This window comes from Onychostoma macrolepis, chromosome 20 (assembly GCF_012432095.1).
Source record: "Onychostoma macrolepis isolate SWU-2019 chromosome 20, ASM1243209v1, whole genome shotgun sequence".
Classification (NCBI taxonomy): domain Eukaryota; kingdom Metazoa; phylum Chordata; class Actinopteri; order Cypriniformes; family Cyprinidae; genus Onychostoma; species Onychostoma macrolepis.
The window spans coordinates 3,953,172-3,964,514 of NC_081174.1; the positions used below are offsets into that span (position 1 = coordinate 3,953,172).

Below are 11,343 nucleotides of genomic sequence, written 5' to 3' on the forward strand. Positions count from 1 at the left end.
AGTCATCAATGCTGTGCTGTTGGGAAATGGCAACATGTTGATGCTTTATTTTTCGTTACTTTAGCCACTGAATTGAATAAATACCTGTTTTCTTCTAAAAGAGATGAAACGTAATCAGATCTAGCAGTTTTTAATGCTTTTCTGTAGGATAGGGTACTTTCCCGCCATGCAATACGAAATACATCTAGTTTTGTTTTCCTCCAGCTGCGCTCCATTTTCAGGGCTGCTCTCTTTAGGGCACGAGTGTGCTCATTATACCACGGTGTTGGACTCTCTTCCTTAATCTTCCTTAAGCATAAAGGAGCAACGGTATCTAAAATGCTAGAAAAGAGAGTTTATAGTTTCTGTTACATCATCAAGTTTTTCTAAGCTATTGGATATGCTGAGGAACTGAGATAAATCAGAAATATTACTTACAAAGCAGTCTTTTGTGGTAGAAGTGTTTCTACCATACTTGTAACAAGGAATAGAATTTACAGTTTTAGCTATATGGAGTTTACACAAGACCTAGGTAGCAACACCTCCCCCTTGCCCTTTTGGACGTGGCTCATGTTTATAACAGTAATCTTGGGGGCCAGACTTGTTTAGAATAATGTAATCATCTGATTTTAGCCATGTTTCTGTTAAACAGAGCACATCTAGGTTATGATCAGTGATCATATAATTTACAAAAAGCGCTTTCGTAGAAAGGAACCTGATATTCAGCTAAGCTAAGCTTTATCATTTGTTTCTCTGTATTATATACAGTTTTTATTTGTTGAACATCAATTAAATTGTTACTCTTAAGTGGGTTTGGACATTTATTTATTTATTTATTTATTTGCATTTTCTAGTTCGGGGGAATACAGACAGTCTCTATAGTCTGATATCTAGGTGAAAGAGTCTCTATGTGCTGAAAATTAACTGATTTCTGTGATGTGAGGCAGCTAGCAGACGGTCGGTTTAGCCAGTCTGTCTGTTTCCTGACCTGGGCCCCATTTAGTCAAGTACGAAATCTAAGACTATGTGCCATATTTCTAGAGAGAAGAGCGGCATCACCCCAGGAGGGATGAAGACCATCTCTTTTCAACAGGTCAGGTCTGCCCCAAAAACTCGTCCAATTGTCTATGAAACCTATGTTATTCTGCAGGCACCACTTAGACATCCAGCCATTGAGTGACGACAGTCTGCTATGCTATCTGCAGGGAGGGGACCAGAGGATATTACAGCATCTGACATCTTACTTGCAAGTTCACACACCTCTTTTATATTACTTAATAATCAGAAATGTTTGTTGAGCAGCAAATCAGCATATTATAATGATTTCTGAAGGATCATGTGGCACTGAAGGCTGGAGTAATAATGCTGTAAATTCAGTTTAGCAGAGAAGGGCCAGTCAAATCCCAATCCTGCAAGAGGGGGAGGAATGTCAATCCAGAGCAAGCAGAAAGGACCCTGCAGAAGACAGCGGGTTCAGTTTTGAGTGGGCTGTCACTAAATAAACTTTGTGTTTAGCAATACGTATACAGTGCCTCATACACAAAAGGCCTATTTCTCTCAAATATTGTTCAAAAATCTGTCTAAATCTGTGTTAGTGAGCACTTCTCCTTTGCCGAGATACCCCATCCGCTTCACAGGTGTGGCGTATCAAGATGCTAATTAGACAGCATGATTATTGCACAGGTGTGCCTTAGGCTGGCCACAATAAAAGGCCACTCTAAAATGTGCAGTTTTATCACACAGCACAATGCCACAGATGTCGCAAGTTTTGAGGGAGCGTGCAATTGGCATGCTGACTGCAGGAATGTCCACCAGAGCTGTTGAATGTGAATTGAACGTGAATTGAATGTTCATTTCTCTACCATAAGCCGTCTCCAAAGGCGTTTCAGAGAATTTGGCAGTACATCCAACCGGCCTCACAACCGCAGACCATGTGTAACCACACCAGCCCAGGACCTCCACATCCAGCATCTTCACCTCCAAGATGGTCTGAGACCAGCCACCCGGACAGCTGCTGCAACAATTGGTTCGCATAACCAAAGAATTTCTGCACAAACTGTCAGAAACCGTCTCAAGGAAGCTCATCTGCATGCTTGTTGTCCTCAATGGGGTCTCGACCTGACTACGGCCCCATGTTGCAAAGATCTGTACACAATTCCTGGAAGCTGAAAACATCCCATTTCTTGAATGGCCAGCATACTCACCGGACACGTCACCCATCGAGCATGTTTGGGATGCTCTGGATCGGCGTATACGACAGCGTGTTCCAGTTCTGCCAATATCCAGCAACTTCGCACAGCCATTGAAGAGGAGTGGACCAACATTCCACAGGCCACAATCAACAACCTGATCAACTGTATGCGAAGGAGATGTGTTGCACTGCGTGAGGCAAATGGTGGTCACACCAGATACTGACTTGTTTTCAGACCCCCCTGGACCCCCCCAATACAGTAAAACTGCACATTTTAAAGTGGCCTTTTATTGTGGCCAGCCTAAGGCACACCTGTGCAGTAATCATGCTGTCTAATCAGCATCTTGATATGCCACACCTGTGAGGTGGATGGATTATCTCTGCAAAGGAGAAGTGCTCACTAACACAGATTTAGACAGACTTGTGAACAATATTTGAGAGAAATAGGCTATTTGTGTACATAGAAAAAGTCTTAGATCTTTGAGTTCAGCTCATGAAAAATGGGGGCAAAAACAAAAGTGTTGCGTTTATGATTTTGTTCAGTGTATATATATTTTAGGCATTTTACTTACTGGTAATAACGTACAAGTAATGACTTACTTGAATGTAAGGCAAGGCAAGGTAAGTTTATTTATTTAGCACATTTCATACACAATGGTAACTCAAAGTGCTTCACATAAAAGGAATTAAAGTAATCATAAAAAATTACAACAATAAAAACAAGGAATTTAAAAACTTTTAAAATTATTTTAAATTGATTTAGCATCCCAGCTTCAAAACATACCTAACCACCATATTCAGTTTTTTTTCAACAACACTGGTAATAAATCAATATATTTTAATGATTTCCGAAGGATCATACGACTCTGAAAACTGGAGTAACAGCTGATAAAAATTCTGATTTGCATCACTGAATTAAATAAAATGATGTATTATAAATGTATATGTATATAATCTCTGACACGGAGAAGAGTGAAAACTCCTCACATGACCGCTACAGAACATCTGAACATAACGAAACAAATGCACTTCTTCCGTCTGTTCTGCAAAATGTAAACAAATCTAGCCTTTATTTCTGCAAGCGTAAATATTGTGAAAATATCAATATTAATTGTGTCTAGGCAAAGGCATTCCTCCTGGAACTAACGCGGGTTTGGCGGGTGTTCATCTGTGACAGCTTATTTAATGAATAAATTATACATTGTATTAAATGTGTAAGGTACATGTACAACAAACTGTAATGTCATAGTGGTATTGTGTACTGTAATCGAATCTATACCTGTGGAACTGACAGCACACGCGGTGTTCATCTAATAAAGATCTTCATAGCTAGCAAACAATAGTCTTTGCTTTCAACTGACTGTTGATCCAAAGCCACGCCCTTACAAAAAATTACTGCAGTTTTTAAAAAATTAATACTGCAGTTTGTTACATGTAGAAAAATGCAGTTTTTTGGACACGAAAAAACGGCATTATTGCCGTTTTACTGCAATACATCTGATGTACTATTGAAAAACAACTGCAATACTACTGCAGTAGAGCTGTAGTATTACTAACAAACAACTGCAATAGAACCGCAGTATTACTGCAATTATACTGCAATAAATCTGCAGTAGTACTGCAATATATAATACAACTGAAGTAAAATTCAATAAAATCGAAGTGCAATACTAGTAAAATGCTGTACAATAACACTGAAATGCAACAAGAATATTCAGAATAACAAGTTTTATTTGCACACAACTGCAATATAATAAATTAAGGTACAAAACAACAGTGAATGTCTCAAACAGCAATGCAACAAATTATTTTACTTTTCTTTAAACTTAAAATAACAGGCTGAGTTACACTAAATGTATTTAGTGTTTATTTACAAATCACGCAATCATGCACATTTCTTCCCTCATTATTCAGACAGGTTTCATTTTTTGGTGAGCTTATCCTCATCGTTCCGCTTGGTTCTTATGACTGCCTTCATCTCAGATGTGGAAACACTATTTTTGATGTAGTCTGGAGAAACAAACAAACAAAAACTCAGAAATTCTCAAGTTTCAGTTACACTTTTCACCATATTTAGTATGCTAAAATAAATCTTGAATTGTGATGTCACCAAGTGTTTGTGAAAAGTATTCATTCTACTCCCAATTAATTTCTTATGGCATATTGGTCAGCATTAACAATGTCTTTGAACACGCCAGGTAACAGAAGTTAAAAGGTTGGTTCACCCAAAAATTTAAATTCTGTCATCAATAACTCACCCTCATATCGTTCCAAACCAGCAAGTCTTTCGTTCATCTTCAGAACACAAATGAAGATCTTTATAGTGAAATCTCAGAGGTTTCTGTCCCTCCACTGATAGTCCATGCAGCTACCCCTTGCACAATAACACGCATTTCTGGGAAAAAGCATGGACACAATCATGTTTAAATACTGTACAGAGTCCACCGAAATTATTTGCCCTCTTTATCATTTTGGTTTTTCATTCAAAATTCTAACCTTAAATTTAAAATAATAATAATAATAATAATTGAAGAAATATATAATTTACAAATATATGTAAATATACTATTAGAATACAGTATATAGAATATATGTGTTCCACAGTTATTGTGCCCCCTTCATTTAATACTGTGTGTAACCTATAACCCTCTTCACACATAGGGGCTAATCCATGGCTAGGTGTGCATTACATGATTTTAATGCATGAGGTGGAGGCAAAGAACCACCCGACATGAAACGGGTTGCCTCCATTGAAGTCGATTACAATTGTGTAATACACACCTGTTACAGCTAGGTTCAAAAGTTAAGTTAAAGCTACTCTTAAAGAGATAGCTAACCCAAAAATTAAAATTCTGTCATTAATTAGTCACCCTTGTGTGGTTTCCCACCCGTAAGACCTTCATTCCTCTTTGGAACACAAACAAACATATTTTTAAAGAAACAGAGAGCTTTCTGACCCTACATAGACAGCAATGCAACTTACACATTCAAGTTCCAGAAAGGTAGGAAAGACATCGTTAAAGTAATTCATGTGACTCCAGTTGTTTTAAATCAATTTTATGAAGCGACGCGAGTGTTTGCGTCCAAAAAAAAAAAACGAACTACTTTACCACTTATTTACAAAAAATATTGATCTGTAATGTGCATTCACAAGAGCATCACAACGCATGAGTGTTGTGTTCATGCGACAGAAGACAAAACTGAGGTTAAACCACTGGAGTCACATGGATTACTTTCACAATGTCTTTCCTACTGTTCTGGAACTTAAATGAGTAAGTTGTGTTGCTGTCTATAGAGAGGGGTCAGAAAGTTCTCAGATTTCATCAAAAATATCTTAATTTGTGTTTTAAAGATGAATAAATGTAGTATGAGTTTGGAACGACATGAGGGTGAGTAATTAATGACAGAATTTTCATTTTTGGGTGAACTAACCCTTTAATGTTTGTGGAGTACAATTTGACTGGAAGCGTAAAACTAAGTTCATTTTCATTAGTTTGTTTGGTTACAGGTCTTTAGATCTAGTGTTCTGACTGTATGTGTGTGCTACAGTAAAAGCCGCACATTAATTTAGAATGGTGATTGAACTGATTATAATTATCTGCATTCATTGTTTTAATGCACACCTTCCAGTCAATCAGAGAGAATCAAAGAGTCCTCAAGCAAACTGTTCAGAGCTGATGTTTAGCATTGAGAATAATTGCTGATAACTAGATTTCATTACCTTTCCACTCCCTCAGATCTCTCTCTGTTTTCATGCTGAATTGGCACTAATATTGTACATTTTCTTTTAGCTCTTTGACTCAATCTCTTCATGTCTGAAGATCTCTTCCATGGCTGAGACGACAGAGGACTTATACACTTGATTTCTCCAGCACTCCCACAGGTCTTAGTTCCTGAAATACAATATCAGTTATTATGTATTATAAACTATAAAGATAATAGTTAATAAAAGATCAATTAAATAAAGTAGATTACTGCTCACCATTATTTGAGTGCTTGTTTCAGCACAGCCATCATCTTCTGTTGAATTATATTTTTGGTCTTCTTTATTTTAGTTGTTACCAGTGCATTTTCCTGAAAATAGCAATCACACACTAAAAAAAATTCAATTTTCACACATTAATGTCACACTAAACATAAATGCTGGTGTACAGTGCTGTGAAAAAATAAATCCTGATTTATTCTATTTTTGTGTATATCCAGTACTAAATATCGTCAGTTATATTTTAATTACTTTACAGTGATAAAAAGAAAAATAATGATGCAAACAGAATTCACTTCTGCTGTGAAGCAGCTCTAAACAATAAAAAGTTCAGTTGAAATCAATGTTGACTGATCAGTGTTAAAAATCATCAAATCTAAAATAATTTCAATGCATCTACATAGCAGTTGTGCAGAAAACAGTGGTGTCATCATCTATCTCAGTTCAGTCCTTATCCAATACTCTCAGTGGAGTCAGTTCAATAATATTGCTGAATATTATGTGTCCCCAAATAAGCACGCCAAAAGTCGACAGCGGCAAGGAACCCAAACTCTGTCAGGTGACATGGAGAAAGAAAAAAAAAACCCTTGGGAGAAAGTTTAGTTTAGGGATCAGTTCTCCTCTGGCCAACAAATGAACATGATTATGATTCAGGCTGCATCACAATTTAGTGTGAAATATACAGAACTGTAGGCCTACAAGTAGCTGGAGTTATTAATCTCATTTAAATACTATCTAAAATCAGGTTTACATTTGTGGCTAACTAGAATGTGAGTGACCTTTAATGCATTTGCAAAAATAAAGTCTGACCAACATCTGTTGAGTGCCTTTTCACTTTCTCTCTTCTCCTCTTTCCTGATGCTTCCTCTGGTACACTGTACGCTGAACACTTTTCAATGATTTTTTTCCACGTCAATTAGGGGTTGATGCTCTCCTAGAAACAAACAAACAAATAAACAGAATATTAAATGCAATTTTGTTTATTCCATTATTGTAAATGATGTACTGATGCTATTGGAATGAGAACTGAACTGAACTGGACAATGACATGACTGATTTCTACAGAACTGCTTATAACAAATAGCTGAGCCATAGCAGAATTAAATACACATATACACAGGGTTGTCACTATAGTTGGATTGAGATGTTGATATTTTATTGGATTAGATTTTGAGATTTTATAATGTAATTGTAATTTGTTTTATTATAGTAAAAGTGTAGTAAAAACAGCATTAAAGCAGTTGTTTTGTCTTCTATCAGACTTCAGTTCTGTGCACTGACCCGCGTGCGCTACAGATACTGAAGCGGCGTTTCCTCTCATCTCAGCGGGTTGAATAAGATATCCGTCTTTTTACATCTCTCTAAAATTATAACTTAAGATATATGAGGATATTATACATTATACTCACAGCTAAACTGGATGAGTCGACAAATAAAAAATAAATAAATAAAAAGACACTTGCCAAGTCTACTGTAACCACAGCACACGTTGCACAAATTAATACAGTATAACTGCAGTACAGGCCATATACATGAAGACTTTAATGGCAATGAAATGAACCTCATTGACATTAAAGTTTAATTATTGAACCTAATTGTAGGAGCGTTTTTAAAAAATAACTTGTATTGCATTAAGATAAAGTAACGAGAGGAGCATCGTCCACAGTAACGAAGTAAAAGTACCGTTTTTTTACTAAAAATGTACTTGAGTAAGAGTAAAAGTACCCATTTTTAAATATACTCTAAAAATATTAGTTACCCAAAAAAATTTGCTCAAGTAAATGTAACGAAGTAAATGTAACTCGTTACTACCCACCTCTGGTCAGGTGTCTTTTTTAATGATATGATGTCATTACGTTGCTGTCTTGTCCAGTCCAGTAAAACAAAATGATGTGCTTCATGGGAAGTTTGCAGGTTGTGTGAGTTTATAGCCAGGTAAACTGGCCTATTTTTAAAATATAGCATCCAATAGCATTGCAAGGCAAAAAAATTGGACCGATTAGTTATGTAAATGTGGTCTTTGTGGTAAAAAAAAAAAACATGAGCAGTTTTATTTAGTCAAGGTAAAACTGATGTTGTAATATTACAACAGTGGGTCTTACAGGGTTAAACCTCAACCCCAATGAAGACGAAAACGTTAATTTTCTGGTTATCACTAATTAAGTTACAATTTTTATCTGCTCAAGCAGAATGTTAATGTTATCTTGTGCTTCAGCAAGATATCTCTGGCTAAAACTAGCTAACGTTAATGTTAATGAGGCCATGCTAACATACAAACCTAAACCGCTAATTATTCTCACGTCATGTACAGTATAGGTCTAAAACACTCAAACGAAGGTCTACATTTCAGTGCCTCTCCATATTAAACTAGTTAAATGTAAATTCATTTAATTTTACACTGTGGTACATGAACAGTCTTGATCCTGGATGTTCTCATTGCAGTCGTAACGACCATAACATGAGGCGTCTCCCGTTTGCATTGTGATCTGTATTTTTACATATTTATTTTAAAATATTTTATATATCCCTTCATGGAGTATATTTAAGTCTCACTTGAATGGTGGTCCCTCTGTGTCCAAAGTTGATCAAAAACATCTTGGGACAAGGTTTTCACACTGACAGATGTCATTGTAAGACAGTCAGCAACCCCGTTTGTTTGTCCAAGTGAGCAACGTTAACTAAAACGTCTAAAAGTTGGCCCTTTTGAAGGCCCTTCAGAGTTCAAGGTTTTAGTTTTTAAAGCACTTCATGGTCTTGCCCAAATTTACATTTCAGATCATCTCCATTTCTATTCTCCTGTGAGAACGCTTAGCTCTTGTTGCTTTTAAGGTGCTATATAAATAAACTTGACCTTGACCTAAAAGGGGGGTGGGGTGGCTTACCGATACTGGGATACTGCGAGGACTGGGATTGGGAAACGCTGCATTACTGTCACAGCGGATATACCACAACAAACCATTGACCCTGAGAAATGCACATTCGTAGAGCACCTGCGGCTATGTTTGTAGGCTGTATAATACGAGCAAAGTAGAACATGTCCCTCTCTCTCTCCCTCCACCAACCTGTGATAAAGGAGTAGTTACCAACTTCTACACATGGGAATTAGCCTTCTGGGTCGGCTTACAGACAGTAAAATTGTCTGTCAAATGTGGTCAAAAGCTTCATTCTTCTGTAAGGGCTCAAATACATTGCCCTGTCTGCTCCGAACTGTTGCAAAGCTGAAAATCTTCCAACAAACAGAGCCTGTATGTATGTGATTTATTTTTTTATTTATTTTTCTCCAGTGTCATTTTAACTTTACATTTCAGTGTCCTTCTGGAGAAACTAAGAGGTCCTTCTTATTGATAGGATGATATGCCTGGTTATGTTAAGACACATCTTTATAGCTGAGGTGCAGTTTAATATCCTAAACACTAAATGAACATTCAGTGCAAATAAGGTAAACTTACGTTATAACAAGAGACTGTTGAATTATTGAAAACATAAGTCACAAGTTTCATAAGTTAGAACATTCTTTGGAAATCAGCTTTCAGGGAAAGGTAAGGGTGTTCATAGAAAACTGTCAATCACAATGCGAAAAGTAATATAAATAGCTGCTTAAGTAACTACTGCAAGATGCAACATCAGATGTGCTGAACTGGAACAACGAAAACCTGATTTTTTTTTTTTTTTTTTTTTGCCATATTTCAAATGTCTTTTCATAACATTTTCAAAAACACTGAGAAACAATCAAAAATTTGTACAAACAATGTATCCACACAAGCTCAAATATCTTTTCTCTACTAAAAGAAAAGAAAATGTGGTAAAAATGTGTAATTGTACGTCATTTAATTTAAATTAAAATAACACTTTTTCTCTACTAAATCATGTGATCTAAAACTCACATTCTGTAAGTATAGCAACAAACCAAAGGCAGGTTGATCGTCTTCAAGCAAGGCACATATTACAAAACATCTACATATGCCAAAAATCTATTACTGAAAGGGTGAAATAAAATACACTTTATACAAATAAAGTCAACTTGAAATTAATAACTTAAGTATAAGTTAATAATATTTTGAACAAACATAAATGAACAAAATTCCTAGTTATTGTTATTGAGAATAGGTCATTTTTGTTTACAGATCTTCATTGAGTTTCTGATTCTCCAGCAAATGTATGTAAGTGATGTTAATGACTGGACTGATTGTTTTAGTGGTTTTGTAGACATGCAAGGATAATAATGTTTTTCCTGTCATGAAAATAACTATGTTTGTGTTTTTATTTATTTATTGTTTATTATTATTTATTTATTTTATTTAATTGATTTTTTAATCATTAAAAGAGTTATTACTGAAATTCTTGTTGTCTTGCTTATCATCATGATATTCTTTGGCATGAGTTTCTTCCACAGCAATTAAATAAGAGACCAAACCACATTCCACCACTCTATACACTTTCACATCACACGCTTGACAACATGTTGTTGATGGACCTGATTTTCTTTTGATATTTATATAAATATGCTCTTTTCATTTGCTCTTTTATCTGCACATTTGTGATTTCTTTGTGATTTGCATGCATTTGGTAGATGCTTTAATTTATTTTATTCCATTATCTAAATCCAACAAAACCAGAGCTAATTCTTACTAAGTATTAACAACCCTGAAAAAAAATAAAATAAATTAAAAAAAAAACTGTGAAAAAAAATAAATAAATAAATAAATCACATTTTAAATGTTGTATGTGTGCTCTAATGCAGAAATAAACAGCCTTTTAATAAAATAGATGCTTTAATATGTATAAAGTGCCTTATACTGCATTTAGGTATTTTACTAGTTCTTGCATACAAACAGCAGCAATAGCACCAAAAAATAATAAATAAATCAAGCAAGAAATTAGACATGTTTTGAAATGAGAGAGAGGCTGGGCCAGGAAAAACCGGACTATGCCAAATATGTGACAAACTGTACTCAGCAAACCGGTTTGACCATCAGTGATGTAATACATTTCAATAAGAGCACCCAAATGATGTTTTAGTTTATCTAACAACTTTCTCACCCACATCACTGTATCTGCAGAGCTGCTTTATAGCTAATATAAATTAATTTCATATTTGATTAACTTTATAGTCAGTTAACTCAGCTGATCAAGTACATTACTGTCTTTTTAGAGCTGCTTCACAGCAGAACTGAGCTCTGTTTGCATCGTT

At 35.5% G+C, this 11,343-nt stretch overlaps 1 long non-coding RNA gene across 1 annotated transcript; it reads right to left on the minus strand.

The window, feature by feature from the left end:
- Positions 1 to 3,944: 3,944 nt before the first annotated feature.
- Positions 3,945 to 6,418, minus strand: LOC131527660 (uncharacterized). Its single transcript, XR_009267715.1, has 4 exons — positions 6,153 to 6,418; positions 5,892 to 6,063; positions 4,429 to 4,565; positions 3,945 to 4,180 (listed from the first exon to the last, which is right to left on the minus strand). It is a non-coding gene; the product is annotated as an uncharacterized LOC131527660 (long non-coding RNA).
- Between the last annotated feature and the right edge of the window lie 4,925 nt (positions 6,419 to 11,343).